The 24,902-nt window shown below is 34.8% G+C and overlaps 1 non-coding gene and 1 pseudogene across 1 annotated transcript; one reads left to right on the forward strand and one right to left on the reverse strand.

The window, feature by feature from the left end:
* Nucleotides 1-394: 394 nt before the first annotated feature.
* LOC113605413 (U6 spliceosomal RNA) lies at nt 395-501 on the reverse strand. Its single transcript, XR_003427208.1, has one exon. It is a non-coding gene; the product is annotated as a U6 spliceosomal RNA (small nuclear RNA).
* Nucleotides 502-21,829: 21,328 nt separating this feature from the next.
* LOC113605427 (uncharacterized) lies at nt 21,830-22,002 on the forward strand (annotated as a pseudogene).
* Nucleotides 22,003-24,902: the final 2,900 nt, after the last annotated feature.

Raw genomic sequence — 24,902 nt, forward strand, 5'->3', positions numbered from 1 at the left:
GAAACAGTCTAAATTTGAGGTATAAAAAGAATATTCAGGGCTTCCCTGCTGGCGCAGTGGTTAAGAATCCGCCTGCCAATGCAGGGGACACGGGTGCAAGCCATGGTCCAGGAAGATCCCACATGCCACAGAGCAACTAAGCCCATGTGCCACAGCTACTGAGCCTGCGCTCTAGAGCCCGTGAGCCACAACTACTGAAGCCCATGCACCTAGAGCCTGTGCTCCGCAACAAGAGAAGCCACCACAACTAGAAGCCTGCACACTGCAACAAAGAGTAGCCCCCACTCGCCACAACTAGAGAAAGCCTCGCACAGCAACAGACCCAACAGAGCCAAAAATAAATAAATAAATACATAAGTTAAAAAAGAAAGAAAGAAAGAAAGAATATTCATTTAAAAATATGGAATCCTTCCCAAATTTGGGTGTCATCTTTGCACAGGGGCCATGCTAATCTTCTCTGTATATGTCCAAGTTTAGCATATGTGCTGCTGAAGTGAGCACTAAACTTAAGTTTTCTAATTATAGATTTGCCTATACTGGTATAATTTGTGTGTGTATGTGTGCTCCAGTATTTAATTTAACTTGTTTCACTGCTACCTAAGTGCTTTACTAAGTGTTCTGGAGCTGCACTTGATGAAAAACACTAAAATAATCTGCATTATAAGTTTTGTGTATGCTGAGTCTTCAGAATATTTCATCTATCTTCATCCAATCCTAAAATAATAAAAACTGGAGATAACTTTTAATTATTTTAGTAATTTCTTATTTTATTGAAGTATAGTTGACTTACAATATTTAAATATTAGTTTCAGGTGTACAACACAGTGATTTAATATTTTTATAGATTATACTCCATATAAAGTTATTATAAAATATTGGTGATATTCCCTGTGCTATACATTACATCCTTGTATCCTATTTATTTTATACTAATTTCTTAATAGTCAGTCCTACATGTGTCTTAAAACATGAGCTCACTTGCCATTAGAAAGCTTTTTTTAAAGTTTAGCATCCTGTTTTTACCACCCTATTTTTAAAATGTATTTAAAATTTTTGCATCTTAAAGCATTTATGCTCATATATTAGCTTCTTTTAAACTATAGTTGAAAGGAGATATTTATGTTTGTTACATTTTGCGTAAGTCTCTCCCCCCCCCCCCCTTCTCTTTCCTAAAGGAAGGCAGGTACACAAGTCAAGAGGAGAAAGGCAACTGACCCCTTGACCAAGTTGTTCTGTTTGGTGAGGTTGTACCACATTGCCCTTGTGAGGTTTACAGTAAAAGCGGAGCAGAGGTCTGGAGTAAAGGACTAACAGCGTTAGGATCAAAGTCCTAATTGTCTGTTTTCTTGAAGTTAGGGTTATTGGCAGCTGCCATTATACCATCCATGCTGCTGTCACCCAGCACAGCCAACCAGCATGCACTAATTGCAGTGGCCTTTTCATCAAGTAAGATCATCCCACTAAACACAAAGAGCTGTCTTTCCATTAGCACAGACAGTAGCCAGCTAGATCAGCTGGGCTCCTTCAGTATGATTGGACTGTCATATTGTTATGATTTGTTCAAGTTTAGAGCATTTAGCAGATACCCTTTGCACCTCTCTTTGTACCTGAATACTATAACCTGACTGCCCCTATCATTTAAGAGGGTACTATAGCTTTTCAAAGTTCAGCAGCGCACAATTGCAGGCAGGCAACTGGTTTCTGACAAGAGATCAATACTGTCCTTCCAAACGCTGGAGTCAAGCTGCTGGGTCTGTCAGAGGGATGTGTGCTGTAATTGGATCATGGATGCTGCAAGTCATCTGAGTTTCCCTTCAGCACTGTCACAGCTGTCAGATGTCATCCCTTTGTACAGCTGTCACTGCGGGAGGGTTGGGGCTCTTTTTCCGTTCTAACCCAATGCAAATGTCCACTTAGCAGATGAATATTGAAGATATTAGACACTTCTTTATGCCTTTATGCAAAATAAAGATCTGTGTCATCTGTGAATTTCATGGAAATAAGTTGCAATTTATTCACTGTGAGAAAAGTGAAGTGAAGCCTGTAAAAATGAGAAATTATTTGGTTCAGGCTATTAAAAAAAGGAATATTTTACAGAATAAACAACAATATGCAGATATTTTTCTTGAGATGGAAAAAATTATACTGTACAGTATTTAGAATGGTCACCTGATATTTGATTTTATATATATATATATATATATATATATATATGTATGTATGTATCTTTTGCTTCATCTATAGTCTCAGAAAAGGGACAAATCTTGAATGGATTGGGATCCTTTTAAATCATTAAAATCTATTGAAAAATATAAACCCAATATCTGTTTTAAAGTAGCAATATAATAAGATTTAAGGAACGCAGTTATATTAGAATCAGGTCAAGGAGTCTCAAGGAAGTTTTTAAGACAGGAAGGGCAGTCTCAATAAAAATGAGTATCCTGTTTTGGTCACTGAAACCTTTTTTCTAAGTTATTACAAGTTAAACAGAAAGACATGTTCATAGCTGGGAAAATAATTGCATAACCAATGAATGGCTTCTGTCAATTTCAGTCAATTTGCTTTTGTTTAAAGAGAACAGTCAATAGAAATGCATTTTATTTTATTGTACTTACTCTTATAACACTATATTTTTAAAAACAATGAGTGATTAGCTTCCAGAATTGCACAACTTGAGTCATGTGCACTTGCAACACGTAGTAAAAATGAAGAGATGTCGCCAATGTGGTTTTGGCAATTGTATTCTTAGTTCAGGAACTTCCGTTCATCATATTGTGATCGATCTGTGAATTTCCCTAGACTATCCTAGAATAAAGTACAATCTTAACTTTTTTAAAAAAATCATTTTCTTCTTGTCTCACTAAGCTGATGTCAGAATCATTTTTTTGGATGGTCAACAGGGTAATTTTTGATCTGGGTGGCTGACTTCCTTTTTCTTGAGGTCCAGACCACATACCACCTTCTCTGTCAAGCAAGCAGCTGGCACCAGCCCCAGTGACAGAGTAGCATGAACCTTATTTTCCAATATCTAACCTTAGCATTCTGTCATCCACCAGGGTACTCACTGGGTCAGCCCCTCAAATATCCAAACTTTTTCCCTCCATCTGGCATTATGAGGTGACCTTCACCTCATTTGCAGTGGCTCAAGTTTTTTGGACCCTAACATTAGTGGCCGCCAAAATCAAAACATAGACATTCGACACACAATGTGGGGTAGGGCAGTAAGAAAGGAGGGAACCAACCACAAGAAAATGCACATTCATTTAAAAGACAATGTATTTGAAATGATTGAAATATATGCTAATCAGGATAAGAAGTCTTACATTTCCCCTTTTGCCTCAGTTAGCACTTTTCTCTCAATGTGATTTTACTTTTACAAGAAGCAGGATAAAAATCCTACGAATATTAAAGTGTTTTACTCCTATAAAATGAATTATTTAGCAATCAAATCTTAGTTGACTATCACTCGTATAGAAAAATGGTCTTCAATAGTTACTTGGGCAGAAAATATAAGAATGAATGAAGTAAAAATTTTAAACTTAGTTTCTTAAGGTTATTCTTCTGTGATGATAACTGTGAACTTTATATGCAACTCCAGTGACTCAAGTAGGCACACCCTCTCTCTCTTTTTTTAACATGGTTTATGGCTAATTATATCAGAGATCCAAAACAGTCTTTTTTACATTTGCATTAATAAGGATGTCACATGACCACATTGAAGTAGAAGTATACATCAAAGGTAGATTAAAGGTTGGTTAAGCATCAAACCATGTTCCATATGTAAATTTATAGCAATGATGTGCTATAGAAAGATAGCTTACCCTCTGTTTCTCTGCTACTAAATAAAATTAAAAATTCACAACTCTGGTTTATGGGATTTTAAATGAATTTGATCTCTCTTTTGGGCAGGGCAAATAAGTGTTTTGTGATGTATTATTTTATTAAAAAAAAAAAAAAAAAGACCACCGTTCTGGCTCATTTAATTTTGCGAGTGAATGATCTAAGATTAACTACAGACTAGTCAGTGCAGTTTAAAAGCTGAAAGCAATTTTCAGCCATAGATGGTAATGCCACATTCAGTCCACAACCGAATGACTCTAAATGACTAAGCTTCGAGGTCTTTGTATATGACCACAGGGCCTGATAAAGCCATAGGAACACAGTAAAAGCACAAAAATAGTTCCAATTTATTTGGTGCCATCACCTTAATGAGATTAATACAGACGTGTTCATGTGCCTAATTGGTGATTTTGTTTTAACTAGTAATGAAGGATTAAAACTTCAGGCAACAGGCTGCTTGCTGGAAAGAGGATTTGAGAGGAAAACAAGATTTTAATTATAAAAAGGAAACCTGTGAAATATACCACTGCAAAGTTAATAATAATTCTTAAAAAAAGAACTGATTAAAATGGATACCCTGGATTGTTCCTGGCATTTTGGGAGAAAGGGTGATTTTATGAGCAGAGCCACATACTGCTTTTATTTACCAGTAGACCCTTTGGCATACGAAAACATATAAAACTGTTCCTTATAATGAAAAAGTGTTAAGACTGAAAAGCATTGGCCCTCAGGCTACTGTGGAATTTAGAGTATGTAGCATTTTATTCTAACTCATTTTTAATGACTTACTATAACCGAATGACCTGTGGCTGGCTGTCCCACTAAATCCCACAGCATCCCAGTAAACCAGAGCTTCTTTGGAGAAGCTTCACCTATGACTTGCTATGGGTTTGCCTCCCTTCAAAGTCTAGTTGTAACCATTTAAATGCTAACACTATTAAGCATGCTGCCAAAACACAAACACTCAGCCTAAGTCATTAAAATTTAATTATAAGGGGGCAGCTGAGCCCAGTTTGAGTTTTGAGTCTGAAAAATCTTATTTAAAAAAAAAAAAAACTAATAAACTACCCAACCAAACCTATCAGCATCTGTCTGTACTGGCCCAGTGAACTATATTTAAATAAAATTTCAGGTTTTACCAAAGTTCACATTAAAACATATTTGGGTTATTACTCATCTATCCCAACGGTAAAACGGGCCATTGTTTTACCTCGTCGTTGGTGGTGAGTTGTATAACCTGTGCCTTGTACGTCCCTGCCAGCATGTTAACTTTGTCTCTCAGAACAAATAGTAAAATAAAGGAACTATATCCCTCCACCACCAACTGAATAAAACCATATTATCTAGGTCATTCTCTTCCCCACGAAACTTTGGCCAGTGCTAGTAAGATGTCTTTCTGATTACTTAAAAATCCCTGAAATGCAAGAATTTGGTCTTTGATGTTCTATTATGAACCACTTTAAAAGGACTCTGGGTAGTGATACGGCGCAGTGTAAGATGCTACCTTCCCAGAGAATGAAGACAGAAATATATTTTACATTTCTTGTCAGATTGAACTTTAAGACATCCTGACTGCTTTCTCTATAATTTAAACATCACAGCCAAAATGGCAACATGCTTTGTTCAGTTCCAGTTGTGTGGAGTTTTAGTGCTTCATTGATTCAGAGGAAGGCTGAGGCTGGCACAGGGAGCAGGGCGACGGAATCACAGTCTCACTGCAGCATGTCAAGCCATTATATCTGGGACCAGAATGTCACCGTGGTCTCAATGGTTCGTCAGCTGAAGGATATGGTTAACAAATGTGAAACCAAACTTCAGAGGAGCTGGTTTTCTGTGCTAAGTGATCTGTATTCCCTCTGAATTTACTTTCCCCTAACCCCGTGAAATTAACAGTGCTTTCTGACATTCGACCCCCTGACCTCCCACATAATAAGAATTTAAAAAGCACCATGCATGAGTGTGTCTCTGTAATGCAAAACTGGAAAAAATGACCATGTCACAGTTTTATTATACAAAACCTTCTCAATCTCCATTGCATGCTTCATATATGAGTGCTCAGTTTAAAGTTATTATAAAGAAAAACACAATTTTAAGAGTAATAATTCACTGTTCGTGACTTTTATAGACAATAAATTGTAGCAAATACATATTGCTACCAAAAAGCTTTGTACTCTGTTAATGCAGATATTTACCAAGATGAGTGTTAAAAATAGTCCGCTAGAAGACTCTGATGGTTCAAAGGAAGGGGTTTCCAGGGAGCCGATTGCCAAGGGTGCAAGTGCATGCACAATGTGTAGGTCTCAAGGTTTAAGAGGCAGAAGCAGGAAAGTGTTATGTGGAAATGATTTTGTGTTATCAGGCTCAGGGGATGACAGCATACAAGAGTAAGAACAAGGTGCTATGTGGCTTTTTCTTCACTGTGAAGTAAAGATTGGCAGCTGGAAGTAAGGCTTACAGACAGACCTGCACACAGGACCTCTTCACCTAGGACTCATAATCACTACTCAAAGGAAAACGCATTTACCAGGGAAAAGCGGCTGTAGCCATCAGAAGTGTGCTTAAAACACCACTTAAATATCACTTTATACGCTATTACTTGCAAACTGTGGCTTCGTATTAAATTATACTTGCATAGGCTTTTGCTTAGGTGCTGATAATGCTTTTGAGGTTGCATTGGTGAAGAAGAATTTAGGCTGCTTTACAAGAGACGTGACCAGAATATTCCATGCAGCTGACAGTGACAGGGTGAAAAATTGCAGAACTGTACTTTCTTTCCCCATATAGATTGTAATTTTAATTGTCATTGTGGCCCTTCTGTTTTAATTATGGGACTTCTTTGATATATACCAGGACATCGTATTGAATGAAAATATGGTGCTATAATAGTCTCTTTATAATTAATGATCACATGTAGATCTCGGTGCATAAAAGGGAAGGAATAAATGAACAATTTATTTAACTAGGTTTTGGATTTCTTTCTGTCTTCCATTGAATATAAAATGATCCCAGGGCTTCTGAGAATGTTTGATATAAGAACTGCACAGGATATCTAATAAAATTACTTTAGGCTGGATTAAAAAACATATTATGTTTTAAAATGTTTTGCCCCATAATGGTAAAATGTATCTATTTACCACATTATTCTTTTAACATTTCATCTGAAACCAAAAAAAAAAATCGTTTAAATTTATTTACAAGCATATTTTAAATGTGTGTATTCTTAGATTTTCCTTGTGGTATAACAGATTCTTACAGGTAAAATGAGGGGTCAAGAAAGAGACTTTTGAAGCTTGATTTATCAAACTACAAAAAAAAAATTTTCCTTTGAACTTTTTCTTTCAAAATAGAATAGATCTGTGCTGTATCCTTTCTCTGAAGGAATAAATTTTTTCTTAGTTACTACTAATAAACAGAAGCTGTTTTTCTACAAATCAAAAATGAGTTGTCTCTTCATAGGCAATTTAAGTGCCCTGAAAACTGTGAAGACAAAACGAAAAAACACAGCAAAGGCTTAACATTGTTCTGAAACTATCACGTAACATGCTTACCATATAGAACACTGTGACACAAATATGCTGGGCTCATATACATTTCAAGAGAGCCAGACCTCTATGGATTTCTGGAAAGCAGACTTATTTGTCCAGGGTCTGTCACGGTAAAACAGGAAAATGCCCCCTGACAAGCTTCTGCTAATTTTATTGTGGCACGGAGTCCTGTGCATACATCCTCTACTGTATGACTGCAGTTCAATTGCAGAGCACGATGAAATTGGATCGGCAGAGACAGGGACTACCCTGGGGTCAGCTGTGACCATGCCACTTCTATGTGATGTCTAGTTGGGGTGATGGTGTGTAAATAAACGTAGAGAATTGCAAATCTTGTCATGGCCACGCTGAACAGCTCAAGCATTTAAAGATGGTTGCCCGCAAACCTAACTGGAAGGTGGTTTCTCTGTGTGGTGGCTGAGGAAATACTCAGTTCCTTGCTGGAGTCGTCTTCTTGACATATCTGAAAGTACTGACCCAGCATTATGTTGCTGAAGGGCTTAATCACTAAATAGTTTTTCATTGTAGTGGAAAGTAAAGAAACAAGCTAATCATGTTTGAATATTGTGCTTTTAGAGTTATAGTGCTGATACCAAGGATACTTTTTATTTATATTATCCTACTTTGATTTATTTGTTTTTTTTAAATGAGGTGAAGCATCTTAAAGTCTTACTGTTTATTGAATTTAGCACATTAAAGTTCTATGAGTTCTTGTCATTATTATGAACTTTCCTAATGTTAGAAAATAAAATATTATAGAATTCACATTTTCTGCTTATGAATCTAATTTTATTTAAATACTACTTACAGTACTCATTAAAATATACTTAGGTTTTCCTACCTTCAACTCATAAGATGTATTTTGTACCAGTTTTGCATTTACACATATCTGTTTTTCTGTTACTTTTCCCACATGCCAATTACCTTTCATTACAAATTTATAAAATCATTTACATTTTAGCAGTTTAAATGTTTCTGCTGACATTTTGTAACTATTACCCTCTTCTAGAATGGCATATGTTCAGGCAGTTAATAAAAAATTAAATGGAATAGCACTAGACAAGGTGAAGCTTTGTATCAGAGTGTTCTCCACATTTCTGAAAATACCATCTTTGTGTTGCCAACTGTGAAGTGAGGTTAGGTCTGTGCCAATATGTGTATTTGTCACAACTGTCACAGAGACCACGGACTAGCCAATCGCACAGCCCTTAATTAGACAGTTCTATTTTGCTTTTTAGAAATTATCCTCATGTAAAATGGTGTCTAAGACTCAAGAAAGGTGCTGAGAGCTAAGAATGCCAAAAATGCCAGCAGAAAAACACTTTGATTTTTTTGGTAGAAGATTTATTAACTGCTGCATGATTTCTTAAATATAGAAATGAAATATGCAACATAAAAGAAATTGTATAAACGTAGCAGGAAAGAAAGGCAATGTTAAGGGTTATTGAAATAGCAATAGGCTGAATTAAACATTACCATGGTATGATATGTTTTCATATGGATTTTAGAACTATAAATTAAAAAATCTACAAAATGAGCATTCAATTAGTGAAGAGATCATGGATGCCTTAAAAATCTTTATATAGGTTCACAATTGTGATACTGGCTTTATTTAAAAAATTCCATTTCAATTATCTATTACTGAAGGTAAATTACATATTTTGGTCAAATATTATTTATGTTTAACATTTTAAAAATTCTAGAAACATCTATATATAGCATAATTCTATAGATTTTTAGAAAATAAATTCAGAGTTCTTCATTCTCAAAGTAAAATCTATTGAATACCTTGCAATATCTTAAAACATGATTTTAATTTTTATAATATATTTATACACAGTGGTAAAGTTTCATGGAGAATGAAGTAGATAAAAATATATCAGTAAAATTGTGTCTGTGCAGTTATTTTATCTTCATATGCATTTTCCTTGTCTGTGAAAATGCATACTAATATACCCTTTTACTGATATTATCTTCATATATTTTTACATTTTGATAATTGGAAATTGAAATTACATTTATCTTTTAAGTAATAAATCATCAACACACTTGGTAATGTTTGCCAGTGATATTGCCTTTGGATAAAAATATGATGAATTTTATAATATTGCATATAAGTAAAAGTAAATCAACATGATTTAAAAAATATTGTAAAACTTATTATAAACTTCTTCTTTTATATGATTTCGTAGGTCTTAAGGTTTTTAAGCTAATTTCATCCAGAGTAGAAATACTTTGGGTTCCTGGACCCTGAGGGTGGGAAGTCCTAAAAATTCCAGTAAATGAAACCTACACAACATCATAAAGAACCTTTTTTAAGAAATTAATAATGTAGATGGAAGATTTAAATCTCTAATTTAGATGGAAGATATTTAGTTTATTTGTTTGTTTTTAACAGTGGAAATTTCATGTATGTTATGAGCAAAAAAAAAAATCTAATTTGGGGTAACTTGCACGGTTCATCCCATTTTGAATCTTTATTCAATAGGCATATCATAGAAGTTTTAACAGTCATAGCAGATTAACCTTGCCTGTGCTTTTGGAGGCTAGTCATCTGATGAATTTACATGCAGCTGGATGAAAATGCTATTTGGAGAGAGATTGAGAGTTTATTTGATTAAATCCCTTTCTCCACTACCTTGACCTCTTTCTTGTGAAATAATCAGAACTGTTTAGCAAGAATATTCAGGCATTAATAATGAATTGCTTTTGAGCTGGTTTCTTCTGCATGCAACAAGCCCATTGGTGTCCCTGATCTTTTCTTTTTTCTTTTGAAAATTGTGCTTTATTTAATGAACACTGTGATTAGAAACAGTAAGAAATATATCTTTGAGAAATTTTCTTTTATAATTTGTAGGCCATTTTACTAGTAGTACTAATTGCTGTGCTTTGACCTCCCTCTTCTCCCAAAGACTGTCTCCCCACGATCTGTATGAAGATGGGATGTGTTAGGCAGGGCCATATACTTCAGTATGATTGGATGGCAGCTGTGTGGTTTATCCTCACCAACTGTAAGAGTGGTTTTGAGAGTTCACAGAATACTATGATGTTAAATAGTGCCATTGTTTGTGATACCATGGTTTGTGCACTTATGTACTTCCTCCATAGAGCTTTGCTTTCTAACAGTTTTGTTGCTCAATTTAATCAGATCACAGTTATTTTTTGGAACAATTATTAGGTCATATTTCATAGACTTACCCTTAATGTTAAGAAGAGGAATTTACCTCCTTCACACTCCTTGGAATGTTACTGGATGAATCCCAGGCTTTATTTGGCAATAAAACATTGGTCAGTGTTTGGGAGATAAAATAACTTTCAAGTGTAACTTTGACATGAAGTAATAGGAGCAAGTGGAAATTTTTAAAGTGCGGTGCTGTCACTCCTGGCATATTTAATGCTCTTGATAGTTGAAGGTGGCAGATTTGCTGTGTACATACATACACTACTGTACTGTCACCCATTATAAAGCTACAGTATCTTGTCTTTATACTAAATTGAGCTTCATTATAATGTGTTTCTTGATAATAACATGCACTTGACTGTAATATGTAAAATGCTTGGCTTTCATGAACAACTCTATGGAAAAACTGTACAGCATCTCATTTGCATTTAGCAATTATGTTACATTTACAATATACTAAGCTGCAGAAAATCTAATCTAACATCATAATTTAAAATAATAATTTCCAGGACCTTACAAGTAAGATACAAGTCAGATTACAATAACACATTGTACTATTTCTCTGTTGAGTAAAACAGAATTGCTTCACTATTTTTTCCCTCAAAATTATTCAGGAAAGATTTAATTCTTTAATAATGAGAATAGCATTACATTGAGAGGGAAAAACCATTTAAATTGTTCATAGGTAGGTAAAATTTGTCTTTCTTGATCATAAATTAGTCATTTTGGGGGGATCTACTCATATCATTAATATGCTAAGTTTAGGGGAGAGGTTTTATGACACGCAAATGACCTGATAGCAATCCTGTTGTAAAGATCATATATCTGATTTTCAAAATGTCTATATTTTTAATTATGAAGTGAAGTGATACATAATTCAAAAATTCACAGTCAAGCATAACAGAAAAAATAGAAAATAAAAGAATTTTCATAGTGACATCTAAATACACTCACTCTCAAACTTTTGTTATATATATATTTTTTGTTGTTATATTTTTTGATGTTTCAGATCCTATAAATATCATGTGTTGCAAATCTGATGCTTAATTTGACCATATGGATTTGAGGGTGGGTTTTACTTTAATATTGATACATACATTTATGAAGATTTCTGAAAAATATAAAATCTATTTAATAAGTATTTGAGAACCTATCATGTGCAATTCACTCTAGAGTACATGTTAGAAAACACAATCTTGCCACCAAGTATTTTATGATGTATATCAGAAGTAACATTTTTACATATTAATTATAAGAATAAAGTCAGCGGCATAAAAGAATGAAAACCTCAGCTCTTAAGGAAAGAAGTCATATTTAATAGAGGATCAGAAAATGCTTCATGGAGAAAGTTTTATTTTAGATGAGGCTGAAGTTCAATTCAATTAAACCCAGGAAGCATTTATTATCATCAACTATGATATGATCTCTGCTCGGAGGGAGCTTATAATCTAGTTGCAATAAGGACACATTGGAAGGGACAACAAATTCTATGTGAGCTGTTAGGAAAAGCCTTGAGAAAGAAGTCACATTTGACCAAGATCTTAATTAAATGAGATAAAGAGGGGGAGGAGGAAGCATTCTGGGATGAATGAAAAGCATAAGAAGCATAAGAAAAGAGAAAATATTAGGGTGTGAAGGAGCATGTATCTTCTGAAAAGAGAAGACTTGCCAGTGTGGCTGAATCATGGGAAACTGCAGCACTGTGATAGCTGGTGAAATAAGAATGGAAGCTGAGCTTGAAGCATCTTGTATGTCTGACCAGCCAAGTGACATCTGTCCTGATTTCTTTTCTCCTTTTTCTTTTCACCTTTTTTCCCTCCTTTATTTTTTCTCTCTCTTCCAGGAAGATACCCTTGACAGTTTTGCAAGAGCTCAGTTAGAATGGGAAGAAAGAGAAATGGAGAAATTTCACTTCAGATTGAGGCAAAGTCAACTGCTGGAAATAGGCTGAGTGCAATCTTAACTTCTGAATGATATTATGCCCCTGACAACATTTGTGCTTAACAATTTCCATTGCATTCTTTACTTTGTTTCCAATTAATGAGACAGTACTACAAAGTAGAGATCTTAAGTGAGAAATTTAGACGATAGTCCTTGTAGCTAAGAAAATCAACACCTTTCTATTCCCAGATTATGCAAATTAATTTTAGGGTAAATTAAAGGCCCAGGTTATTGTTCTGCCTCCATTCTGCTTTATTTCGTAAACAAAACTTTATTGAGTAGGAAGTAACTTCTTTTTTAAGAGCTTTTTTTTTTTTAACATCTTTATTTCTTTATTGGAGTATAACTGCTTTACAATGGTGTGTTAGTTTCTGCTTTATAACAAAGTGAATCAGCTATACATATATCCCCATATCTCCTCCCTCTTGCATCTCCCTCCCTCCCACCCTCCTTATCCCACCCCTCTAGGTGGTCACAAAGCACCAAGCAGATCTCCCTGTGCTATGTGGCTGCTTCCCATATATATGTATATGCCACTCTCTCACTTTGTCCCAGCTTACCCTTCCCTCTCCATGTGTCCTCAAGTCCCTTCTCTAGTAGGTCTGCCACTCTTTGGCTCGATCTATTTCCTGGCTGTATCAAATTCTGCATGTCAGTAAGGAGAAACCACAGCAAATAAAATTAATTTTATTCAGTTTTATATTCTTTAAAAAAACCATTTTTTTTTGGTTTGACTTTTTTCTTTCTCTTGCAAATAAGCTTTTACTTAGAAACTAAAATCAATAAAAATGTGCCAAAATTTAAAAAATATTTTAAAGAATCATATCCTCTCTAAATATACTTCATGTTTATACCAGATGTAAATATTTCTAATTTAAAGCAATGTCTTCATATTACTTAGAAAACCTATGAGAAATATCTTAATCATTAACTACATAAAGCAGTTACTCTAGAACAATCATATTGGGAAATATTATGTTTCAGCTATTTTTTATTCTGTATTACTCAATGCTGCGTAAAAAAAAATGTTTCATCCCTTCCTTGGGAAATCTGCAAGAGAACAATACTGGGAAGATGTATTTCCAGGAGCTAGTGTAAATGAAAAAATGAGAGAAATAAAACAAAAATATATACTTTACCAACAATGTTGATTTATCTCCTATTTCTAAATACTTCTTGGCAAATTAACTTTGAATTTGACTAAATTCTAATGAAGGCTAAAATTGTAGAAATACTAACAGCAGCAAAATGGGTGATCTGACTCATGATGGGCTAAACCAAGTTTTTTAATGCTCAAAATATTTAGAAATTTTAGAATGTTTAGAAGAATGTTTTATCTATGTTGTGTACAACCAGGATGAGGTTGGCAAGACATTTTAGTACATTGCTTTATCTAAAAACTTGACTCTGACTATATTCTAGAAGTTTAATTGGCTATTCTTTTTATAAAAATCAAAAATGGAATTAAAAAAAATTCTCTATTGCCTTAATCAATCAGCCTTTCTAATATCACAGAACCTACTTGATCAGCAAAGTCTTCTCATCATCTAACCCAAATCCCTCCAGGCAAAGCTGAAAGTTCAAATTCAGTTCCATATATCAATATTTCGCTTTGTGATATAAAGTTATGGAACATAGCATGTGCCCTCCTGTAGAAAGAGTTTTGGGGACTGGAATCGACACCAAAGGTAAGGGCCGTATTTCAAAACTGAGTTTGCCCTAAGAAAGATGTCACATAAACAAGCATATAAGTTCATTACTTTAGAGCCCACTCCTCATTTTTCTTAAAAAGCCTTCATTGTACAGAGCAAAATGTGTCAGTATATCCTTTAAGTCTAGTACAGCAACACTTTCACTGGAACACAAAGGACTGCATTCGTAGTCTGAAGTTCCTTCTCATTTCAGTAAAGTCTCAGTGTCTCTTGGCAGTTTTCAATTTCATTCCTTGGTTACCTCAAAATTCTTGAAGTTTCGCTCCTAGATTTTCTGTGCTTTCCTTAGGGCAATAACCTCATCCCACAATGAAAGGAGGTGGAATCTACTGACTTTGGTCATAGGTTGGTCATGGAAACTGGGCAACGAATAAGGAGTAAGGAAGAATGAGGAGTTCAAGACAATTCTGAGTGATGGGGAAGATGAGGTGCTATTAATAAAATTAGAAAATTAGGAAGAAAGCATGCTTGAAGAAAGTGGTAAATAATAAAGCAAGATTCTATTTTACTTTGAAATTTATGGCTTGATGGTTTGCTAACCTTCATGAGAGTGGTTTTGGCCCAGGTGTGAGAAGCAATCCACATTTCAAGAGAGTAGAAGTTGGTGGATGATGAGATGTGCGGTAGAGATGATAGAGGACAATTTTAAATACTTGGCAGCAAAGGTAAAACCGAAGATAAGATGATGTCTTGAAAATGAAAAGGGAAAATTTTTTCTAGGGCAGAGAAATCATGCCTGGGTTGAAACGCTCTAGAAAAGTGAAGCGCAAGCAAGTTCAAATAAAAGAAGCATCACTTTCTTGAACAAAGACAGAGACTAAAGGCAAGAGGAAAACGTTGAGGTTCTGAAGTAGAAGGGGGTGCTCACAGCAGATAAACTCCATCTTCTCATGAAATAGTAGCCAAGGCAATTTGCAAAAGTGGCTATTCTTTTGAGCAAGGTGGAGATTGTTTCAGAGTTCCTCTCTCTCTCTCTCTCTCTCTCTCTCTGTCTCTGTCTCACACACACACACACACACACACACACACACACACACACACACACACACACACACACACACACACAATGTAAAAAGAATCCTGAGAAGTAGTGAGAGCCTGGCTATGGTTTAGTAGAGTTATTCTACATTTATTCTTCCAAAATACCCTATTAGAGTGGGGTTTCAATTTCTAATTGTTTTCTCCATTTCAGGATTTTGATTCTTATAATTAAATTTTAAACACTGTGTCAGATTTAATGTGTTTGAGGCCATTATGTGCCAACTTTGTAAAATTTTTCCTTATGGTGAACTGAAACTTTCCTCTCTGTAGCTCTGGAGTTAATCTGTCAGAAAAAAAACCTACTCTCTCATTAGGAGTCCTTGTCAAATGCTATTGCATCCTTCTTTGCTTTCAAAACTCTAGACTAAACACTTTCTTTTGTTAAATAATTTCTGATATCATTGAATTTCTTTCATCTTCAATGAGAAAAAATTACACATTATTTTGCCTGAGAACTGAACGTACATTTAGAAATAGCTGTTAGCTCAAACAATGTAAATTATTACAAATAAAGACCTATTGCTTGATTTACTTTCTGTTTTGTGTATGTTTATATAAAAATTGTTCTATTTGGCTAGAACTCTATTCAATCAATTTACATAAATCCATGCTAACATTTCCAAAGATAGAGTGTCATGAGGATAATATGGAGGCAAGGAATCAGTAATAAGATTTATAAAAGACCTTGAGAAAAATATTCAAATATTTTTATTATTTGGAATTTTTATTCTTGATATTAGGAGGAAATGGACTATATATTAATCCCCTATGAGTAAATTTATTCCTGGAGTGGGGTTGGCATACTTTAGAACAAATGTGCGTATTTCTTATTCTCATTGCATTTTTCCAGATGATAAGAAAATGATTGGAAAATTACTTTTTATGGTTGATATCCTAGCTTTATTAGCTTTTTCCAATGTTATAGAGTAAGTCCACATGTTTATGAACATTTCCTCTACTGTGAGTGCCTATATTCATTAAAAAGAAAATATTCATTAAATTATACTCCTCACATTATGTCTAGATAAGATTAATTCACTTATACAATATGATAATATTATTCTTCATAGATTGATTTCTTTATTGACCACCATTTAGATTCATTAGTTATTGATATACATGTTAAAATATGGGAACATTCTCATATGTTATAGGACTGTTTTTCTTTGAAATTTAATGTAAATCAGAAAATAACCTTCAGAGAATGCAAATAAGAGTATGCATATAAAAATTATTTGTATACTATTAGCTTTGAAATCATTGCAGCTGGCTTAGAAATGTTGGTAGAACTACAAAGCTATCTACTTGTTGAGTCAATAAAATAGTGTATACCCAATATTCAGTCCATTTTCTACATTAAAGCTAGTCTAAATATTAATGAAAATTGCAACAGAGAGAATTGCATTAGTTTCTGACAAGATTATAGACTGCAAAAGGAAATTTACAATCACTTGTCATAACCTAGGCCAATTCAGAATCCCGAAACCCTCTGTCTTGTCAAGGGTTTTACCTTAGGCCATATATACCCTTCCCACCTGCCACATTTGCAGTAGGAATCTTCAGAACAGATTTATTAATCCTTCAAAAGCTTCCACACTGGCATAGTCTACACTGATTATCTAAAATGTTCAGAACACTTTGAAAAAATTAACCATTACCAGAGTGAATTTCCCCTCCTTTCTTTCCCCTTTCCAACCTAGAAGCGGGATTGAATGGAGAATCCAATCTTTTAAGCTTCCCCCTTTCAAAATAAAATCAAACTAGTATATTGAGATAATTTAAGCTGGTTCCAGGAAAGCAAAATTAGGGTTGTAATTTACTGTTTCAGAAATTCAAACCTAGTCTGAATTTTTCTCTTCTTTAGAGTACTGAGAAGTTAATGCATATTTAATTATCTATGATTAATTCTAAATAATGTGTTATTTCAAATCCAATCATTCATTTGATTTACATTCTCTGGCATTTTCGGCTTTGCTTCTGTATTTCTTCCCCACTTTTCTTATCAATGGTCTTTTTGAATATATCCCACCCCAAATTAAGATTCTTAAATTCCACACAGCAGTTGCAACTTTAGTTTCTCTTCTATTTGTGAGAAGTGTTAATGAAATGTCATTAATTCTTTCAATTGTAGATTGATATTGCTTAAAATGACCTACGATTCTCTTACTTTGTGCTAAGGATTGCTCTAAATTCTTTGTATAAGTAGTTGCTTTAATTCTCAGAACAACCCTGTGCAGTATTGTTATTATTATTACAATTTTACAGATGGAAATTGTGGCAGAGTAACTTACTCAAGGTCAAAGAGCTGGTTGACAGTAAAGAGAGAAATTTTAAGTAGTGTAGCTCCCAATTTCTGTACTCTTAACCATAGACACTGCTAGATTTCCATAAAGTAGTAGTTTTGGGGGTCAGGGCCAAAATTTTATTCCCAAATCAGGTCAGTTATTCTTTTTTTTGTAAAATTCACTTTTATGCATAATGGTTATAGAATATGAGATTTTTATAAGTCTATTAGGGAAAGATTATCAACTTTGAAATCAGGTAAAATGGGCTCGAAGTCTCATTTTTATAATTAGCTTATTGTATGACTGATCTTGAACATTCTTAATTTCTCTGACCCTATTTCTTCACTATTATGAGGACTAAAATAGTGACATATAAAAAGTGACCAGCACAAAACCTGGTTCACAGTAGATTTTCTCCCTTTTTCCTACAACAAGGAGGAAATAATCTATTTTCCTTTTTCTCTCTTATTTCATATAGGTGTAGAAGTAATTGATATCCTTGGTCTAAGGCTGAAAAAAAAGCTGGGCATTTTATGTACTGATGTGCAATATTTAAGGATTTACGCTTCCTATTTTTCCATCTATGAATTAATTAGCCGTGTCACAATAGAAGCACTCTCCCCCTCTGCTCCAGAGTTTTATTTTGCCTTCTGAGGAATGAAAATTTATTTTACAGATATCAGTAGAACCACAGATGAGAGAGGGAGAAAAACACTCTCCACCATTTCACAAACAACCACTGCTTGCCATATTTTTGGAAAGTTTGTTCTTCCTTTGTGGGGAATATAAGTAGCCGGTTCAAGTTCCATGTGTTTGGTGAAATGCTTAAATAAACTCTTTTAAAACTGGGGATTATGTCTGTTGATAAAGCACTCCCGTGAATATTTCATTGAAACCTGGATTACCTTTTTTTTCTTAACCCATTTGCCTTTTCAGACATACCATAAGGAAACCTATGGAACTTTTGAAAATGGAGAAAAGTCCTGTTGATCACTGACAGTACATTTTGAGTATTAATATATGTGGCCAGTTTGAAGGAGTATAATATCTGCTGTTAATCTGGGCTTTGCTTCTTGTGTTAATTTGAGGTACTAAGGCTACAGTACAATATGCTGACTATTACTAACAGTAAGCCTCAGTAAAAAATGGTTACTTGGTATCTCATTAATATGACAGAAGATTCCAGTAAAGCTGAACTTACTGACAGTAAGAATAGACAAATGGAAAGAATAAGTCAGTTAAAAGGTGAATGATTTTTAATACTTTCTAAAGTATTTGTCAAAAATGAAATGTGTCTGGAATGGAAATGTTGCTTTGCTAAACATTTGTATATTGCCACGAAGTTATTCAAGTGTCTGTATACATTTTGGAAGTATTTGAATTGTATGTCAAATTCAGGTTAGTTATGTGTTAATAATGTAAGTGTCAACAAGAGATATTAGCAAGACCCAGGAAGAAGGCAAATGTTACACTTACCTTGTGCAGTGTTTTTGTTGTTTCTCTTTTTATCACTTATATAAGTTTCAAAATAAGTGCAGAATCACTGAAATGCTTCAAACAACATAGAGAAAACTGAGCATATGAACATTAAAATAGACCTAGAGACTCTTTCCTTTTCTGACAAATTTACATACTACTAATTCAATACTTAGGGCTGATGCTAAAATTTTAAGAGCTTAATGGCATTATCAGTTATTTACTATAACCATATTTGGGTTTGCTTTGTATAAAACAAATTCCCAAAATAGCTCCTCTGAAATCTAAAGTTCACTATCATTTATAATATTGGAAAATGAGTTGTTTTTAGCCAGTATCTTTTCCCTCATATTTTATTTTACATTTCATTCACCCAGTTTCACTGTCTGGTGATGATCATCTGTGTAATATATGTTAGGAATTTTCACTTGAAGGACCATGTATCTTTAAATGTCTTCTCTTTATTCGTCCTAGTTCTAACACATGTAATTTCTCCTTTAATTTGACATCATTTAACGGCACATTACACGTCAATGATGTGATCTGTGAATATTTACAATGTTCATGTCATTTTTATTTTCTAATCCAATTTAAGTAGCTCTGCTTTTTATGACATCATGAATTCTTCAGTCTTTTTGGTCTTTTTGGGACTAATTATTCCATTAGTTCCTTTGAACTAGCTCTGTGTTGTCAGTCATTTCTTCCCTTTTGATCATAAGACCTTTGCTGCCCTCCTTTGCATGTACAGTCAGTTGTAGGTCTATGCAACCAAGCTAAGAAGTAAGTACTAAGTCCTCATCCTTGCAGACTGCTATTCCCAATCATTTCTGTACGGAAGGCACTTTGTAGGTAAATCTTTCTATTGTAAAACCATGGCTTCTAAAGTTCTTACATACTGAAAACACATTTGGATACATTTTAAAAAATATCTTTTATAAAGATAGTAAATATTTTATGCAAAATACTTTCACTTGCTAAGACAGAGATTTAAAGAAAAAAATGAGTAAAAAACCAGTAGAAAAGCAGACTAAATTTCACTTGTTGCAGTATTACATGACACATAGTCTATGTTTATTTTTTAACGCTGGTTTGGGCAGAATTACAAAATGTCTTAGATTCAACTTCTGAAAAAATGTAGTCTTTCCTGGTACTTTCCATATCCATTTGCCTGCTAACTTATATGAGAGTTTATAGATGTGATTAATTTTAAATAGCATAAAGGCAAAAGAAAATTTGGAGTGATTTAAGCATGACTTTGTCTTTAACCCTCTTGTTTACTAGGAACTTTTTTTTTTTAACATCTTTATTGGAGTATAATTGCTTTACAACGGTGTGTTAGTTTCTGCTGTATAACAAAGTGAATCAGCTATATGTATACATATATGCCCATATCCCCTCCCTCTTGTGTCTCCCTCCCGCCCTCCCTATCCCACCCCTCTAGGTGGTCACGAAGCACTGAGCTGATCTCCCTGTGCTATGCGGCTGCTTCCCACTAGCTATTTTACGTTTGGTAGTGTATATATGTCCACGCAACTCTCTCACTTTGTCACAGCTTACCCTTCCCCCTCCCCATATCCTCAAGTCCATTCTCTAGTAGGTCTGTGTCTTTATTCTCATCTTACCGTTTCCTCTGTGATGCTAAGGAGCTCTGCTGTCTGTTGCTGCCCTCTGTAGTGATGACTAAGAGAGCACAAGATCAGCTTTGTTAAACGCGGTAGAAATTGACTCTAAAAACTTTCTCCAGAATGCAAATGCAGCCTATTTGAGATTCACATATTCTCTGAAAATAAAAAGCCAATAGGAGTATTTTTGCATTTGAAGAGTTCTTCCGCAAGTACTAGACACTGAGAACATAACCTGACTGCTTTTTTAGGTATCATTTTAAAATATTGCCATGTTATTTATTTAGTCTGATTGAAAGCACCACCACGAATATTTATATATAAACTAAAGTTAACCTAATATATTTTTAAAAGTAGATTTATGATTTAAGATTTCAGATTGGATGGCAATGGCTAAGAATAGTCCAGAATTTCTGCCTTTATAAGCCAAACAATCTTACATTAAGCCATTTAATTCTCCATGAGGCTGTTTCCTTATCTATCAAATGGAGATAATTTTAAAGCTAAACTCTTACAAAGAATGTAGTTTGTACTCTACCAAGCTCTACCCAAATAACAAGCATGGTTATTTCCTTATTTAGATTTAGTCTGATTTAACTATGAAATAGTTAAAATCTGTTCCTCCCTTCTCATTCTACTCCTAAACGTTGCTCCCACTGCCCCTTCTTCTGGGAATAAGGTTAGAGAGGATTAGTCCAAGGGACAGGCAGTTGCTGAAATCAGGAGGAACTTAACAGGACCTGGGTAGTGTCTAGGAAGAGACAACAGAAATGTGCCCTCTTGAAAAGAAGGCTGGATGAAGCTAAACAGGGATTAGGGCCCTAGCTAAGTGGCCTGAGGCTCAGAGCAAGGGATTCTTGGCAGAAAAACTCAGACCCAAGCACTACTGTAAAAATAAGGCCCTCTTTGCTAGAGTTAGGGTCAGTCCAGAATATGGTGGCCCTTTGAAAGCAGAGCTAATTTCAGATGATGTCTCTTTTAAAATTCTTTTATATTACAAAGTCTGCAGATGTGAGTTTGTGTACTAGCTTTGCCATTTACTGGCTGCCTTGTCTGGCCATTCCAGAGCCAGGTTCTTCAATTTCTCTGAGCCTCCGTTTCCTCTCTTGTAAAACTGTGGATAATCGTGAAATAATATTGCTAAAACTCCTGATCTAATGTCTATTATTAAAAATAGTAGGTATTTATACTTACCTGGCAGGGGAGATACCATGATCATGAAGATGGTTTTCCCAGGGCAAAGCTTATCCATTGCACTCCAGATGTGCTGACCCCTACAATTTCCCCAAATGTGGGAGACTCGACTGCATAATTTGTGGTAGTGGGGGACTGCGTTCAGACTAAAAGAGCAGTACTTATTAAAAGTTAACTGAGGGCTTCCCTGGTGGCGCAGTGGTTGAGAGTCCGCCTGCCGATGCAGGGGACACGGGTTCGTGCCCCGGTCCAGGAAGATCCCACATGCCGCGGAGCGGCTGGGCCCGTGAGCCATGGCCACTGAGCCTGCGCGTCCGGAGCCTGTGCTCCGCAACGGGAGAGGCCACAACAGTCAGAGGCCCGCGTACCTCAAAAAAAAAAAAAAAAAAAAAAGTTAACTGAGTCTACATCTGGTCAGGATAAGAGCAGGAATGGATAGGTCAACATGAAAGTAACATCAATGACTTTGTTTAAGAGGAACCAAAAGGGGCCATGAAACTCTTTTCTGTATTTCTGGACTTATATGACATATGTGATTGTCTGTTCTATATATTTTCACAGTAGAGAACTCTGGAACTCACTGTAGGAAATTGACATGTGGCCAGGGCTCAGCTCCTGTACCCTGTTTTCTATGAGTCAGTTGCCATGTTCATGTTCGTATTGGTTCATACTTCGATTTTTCAAAGATACCATTCCTACAGTGCAAGTACTGCCTAAATCTTACTGTGATTCCAAGATGTGTTTACAGTTTGTGGAGGTAGCTCACATGATTAATATTTCAATGTTAAGAACCAATTTGCTTGCCTAAAGGATAGGTGGTATAATTAATTTTGCCTCTTTTTTCTGTTTAGTGGCATTGCCACTGCGAATTTTTATAGAGTTCATATTTAACTTTCAATGTGTGTTGGGAGAGCATCTTCAAAAAAAAAAAAAAAGGTTATTCAACGGACCACACATCGTTTTTATTTCTTTTAGCTTAAAAAAGAAGTGACCAATTTTATTAACTCACTTCAACATAGTCACCACTCAAAATGTTGGATGAGGAAAGGGTGAGGGTTTTGGAGGGTGATTGATAAAGCCACGATTCACCGGCCTTCTTACATTGTCTCAGTTTTCTTTTGAGGACAAAAGAACACATTAAACGTTTTAATATTTAAACTTTCATAAGTAAAAGTAAGAAGTGATTTCTTTAACAATGTTCAAAGTGAACTTTGGAACTGATAAAAGTAAACATATGGGCCCTGGAGCCAGAATATCTGGTTATGAATCCCAGATTTGCTACTTCCAAGCTGTGTGACATTAGGCAAATGTCTATGCTTTTTTGTGCTTTAGTTTTCTCTACTTTAAATGGAACGAATTACAGATCTCACAACACTGTGTTGTGAGGAGTAAGCAAGTTAATACATGAGAAGCATCTACCTATATTTGTAGGTTTACAGGGAAACAAAATAATACAATGTAAATCCAAGGTTTAGAGACAGTTACAGTAACACAAAACAATACGCAGGCTTTAAAATTGTTGTCCAATTAGATAAGTTTTTCTTTGAATAATTATAATAACGATATTTATTATACAAAGTCCATAACATGGTGATGTTATTTAGAAGTCTCTGAAGTTTTTTTAAGAAAAAATTGAGCCATAGACTACTAGCAACACCCTCCATCTCTACCAGCTCAGGGTTGCTCCTTGGCTGTCAGGTTGTTCTTCCATCAGAACATTTAGCAGTTTGATGGAGAACGTCTCCATTTTCTAGGTGCATTTAATAAAATATGTGTTTCTAAGTCCTGTGCATGTTACATTATTGGTGACTGGATACTTGTAAAAAGTTAAGGTGGTTGTTGGTAGTAGGCCTCCATGGTGATGGCTCTTATTTTTTAATGCCTTCTTTTGTAGTGTGCAATTTAATCAATGTTTTAACTGTGAGTCAAAAGTACGTATGTTATGAATTCTCCTTAAAGGTTTACGTTTTTTTCTTTTACTACTAATATACAAAATGACTATTTTATGTCTCTAATGATTGTGCCTCAGTAGCCCAATACAACTACTAATAGAGAACTACATGGTCTGAAATGAGCTATAATATAATTATTTCTATCCCGGGGTTGTGGGTAATTCAGTCTTCAGTGCTGATGTACTCCGTTAAACATGGTGGATTTACACACCCACAGTCTTAGGTATGTATCTAAAGAGGCCAGCTGGTATCATGAATAATAATCATTTCATTTTGCTATTTATCTAGTGAAAATCTGGTTTCTGAAAGCCTTATATGATTTTTCTCAGGTGCTCAATATTAATGAAGGAGAGAAATTTATATGAATTACCTAGACTTATAGGTAATTGAAACAGAGTCTGCCAAAAGTAGAAATGGTACTTCAGAGTTTGTATTTTAAAATTTATTTTTTTCCATGTGAATTTACTGAAAAGCTATTTCTCAAAACAGTCTCACAAGCAACTAATGCTTGTTGTTTACTGAAATTTGTACTATATTATATATTCTTGGTAAGTTAAGTACAATAATAAATACCACATGAATGATTGAAATAGAATAATGGTGATATGCTTTGACCTTGTTTAAAGAGTTATTCTGTAGTTCCAGTTTACATAGCCTTCTACTCCTTTTTGTACTACTCTATAATTTCAAGAATTTAGAATATTAAACTAGCTCTGCTGCTAAAGGAAAATTGAGACTAACTGCTGTGATTACACATTTGTTTAGCAGGAAAGTTGCTAAGCCACAAGAGCTGAAGCAAACACTGAATCATGAAGACTATTAATTGAGATTGACTATTAATTGAGCTTTTGCTACCCCAAAGCATCTATTTGGTAAATATAGCACAAAGTACTTATAGATCCAACTGGCTTAGAATATTTTTTCCACCTCTGCTATGGTGCCTGAAGTATCTAGAATTAGAGATATTCCTCTGGGTTCAGGCATTATCACAATTGTTACCTGGAAGGTTAAACTGTTACTGCACATTGGCCTACGAACACATATGATCTTGTCAGATGTGTAGCTTGCACGGTATTACGAAATTAAAAAAAAAATTAGTATATTGGAATAGAA

This window comes from Aethalodelphis obliquidens, unplaced genomic scaffold (assembly GCF_003676395.1).
Source record: "Aethalodelphis obliquidens isolate GAN/ISIS:26980383/991018 unplaced genomic scaffold, ASM367639v1 scaffold2, whole genome shotgun sequence".
Taxonomy (NCBI): Eukaryota; Metazoa; Chordata; class Mammalia; order Artiodactyla; family Delphinidae; genus Aethalodelphis; species Aethalodelphis obliquidens.